Below are 1,954 nucleotides of genomic sequence, written 5' to 3' on the forward strand. Positions count from 1 at the left end.
CTGTTTTCTGGGCTGTCTCCCCCATGATACTGTAAGCTTTCTTAAGATTAGAACTGTGATTTGTCCCTTTTGAGAGCTCCAGTGCTTACTCTGTGCCTGGCACATAGTAGGTGCTGTGTTGTTAGTTGCCCTCGAATCGGCACTGACTCATGGGGATCCCACATACAACAGTGTTGCCTGGTCCTGCTCCATCTTCACAATCATTGGTGTGCGTGTGACCCTAATACTCCCCAGCATGTTTTCTCCTTTTCAAAATGGACGACTGAGAGCTTGACATACAACTAACGCCATGATGAGCCTGTAAGTTTTTTTCTTTTTTGTTTGCCTTCTCCTTTCCCATACCTTTGTTACTGACTCTGTGTTGCTCTGTCCGGCTTTGGACCCCCCACAGGAAGATTAGAGCTCAGATGTCTGATATGTAAATCTTTAGCCTGATAAGGAAATGTCTGGCATGTATCTCTTTAATATGAGAGTCTCTTGTAATTAGCTTTGTAATAACCTTTGTAAAATCATATATAAGCTTCAGTGTAAAAATGCCTTTTGGGATTCCATGGAAACAGACTGCGTTGCTGTCGGATCCCTGGAGGTGGACACCTCCTAAATAAAACTTTCGCACTCTTTCTGACTTGGAGTAGTTTCATTGGCTCAACTGCTCCAGGGCACGGATTCTATTCAGGTAACATGCTCAAGTCCATACTAGCAGCCACTGTGTATTTTGAGTGCCTTCCAATTTAGGGGGCCTATCTTCTAGACTATATCAGACAATATTCTTTTGTAATCCATAGGGTTTTCATTGGCTAATGTGGAAGTAGATCTCCAGACCATTCTTCCTAGTCTGTTTTAGTCTGGAAGCTCTGCTGAAACTTGTCACCATGATGACCCTGCTGGTATTTGAGATGCAGGTGGCATAGCTTCCAGCATCAGAGGAACGCACAGCCGACGCAGTAAGACAAACTGACAGGCAGGGGTGGAGTAGGCACTCTAGATATGTCAAGGAAAAAAAAGGTAAGTGTAACACTCATGTGAGTTGTCTGAGGTTACACAACTTCTTCCACATAGAACTCTTGCTCCTGGGAGTATAGTTGTTAAAAACCCAGGCACTTTCATCAAAGATCTAAGTATGAAAATTCAAACTAGAAAACTACTAGGAAAAAGTAGAATTATTTCTACAATTTTCTGATGATGTTTAGCACTTAAAATATGTTTTCTGAGCACCTAAAATCTACTATTGCATTTCTTCTGAGAATTCCGTTTTCATATTATTTGAGTTGTCTTTTTATTATTGAACTGTAGAAACTCTTTATTAAACCCTTTTTGTTATTTATACTATAAGTGTTTTCTCCCAGTCTGGGCTTGTCTTTTACCTTTGCTCATGGTGTCCTCAAGCCTACAGAAGTGTTTAGTTTTTATGCAGTTAAATCTATCAGTTTTTCTTTTATGGCTTCTGGATTTTGTGACAGACTTTGGAAGTTCTGAGGGTGTGTCACTGTTACCTCCAAATGTTGTCGGCAATAAATAAAACACATTAACTTCTCTTTTTTAGTCCCTCTGAAAAGCTGCTTAAGATGTACTTAGTTTATGAAATGAGAAATTGTGTTCCTCACCTGACTTCTGACTATGTCATGTGCATTCCTGCTTCCAGGCCTTTTTCCATACTCTGGAGCCCTCTGGATGGGCCAGATTCCTCTTGGCCTGCTGGGCCTACCCTTCCCTACCCAGAACACTTTCCGAATCTCAGCCCCCCAGACCAGGTGTGAAACCAGTGAGTCTTTTTCTGTCCTCTCTCCACCCCAGTCTGAGTCCTTCCATCTGTCTGGGGTGGGGGTGGAAGAGCCTTTCCATCTATCTGGGGTAGGGGGTGGTAGAGCCCTTCCATCTGTCTGGGGTAGGGGGTGGAAGAGCCCTTCCATCTCCCTGGGGTAGGGGTTGGTAGAGCCCTTCCATCTGTCTGGGG

The sequence above is a fragment of the Trichechus manatus genome, unplaced genomic scaffold, assembly GCF_000243295.1.
Source record: "Trichechus manatus latirostris isolate Lorelei unplaced genomic scaffold, TriManLat1.0 scaffold00008, whole genome shotgun sequence".
NCBI lineage: Eukaryota > Metazoa > Chordata > Mammalia > Sirenia > Trichechidae > Trichechus > Trichechus manatus.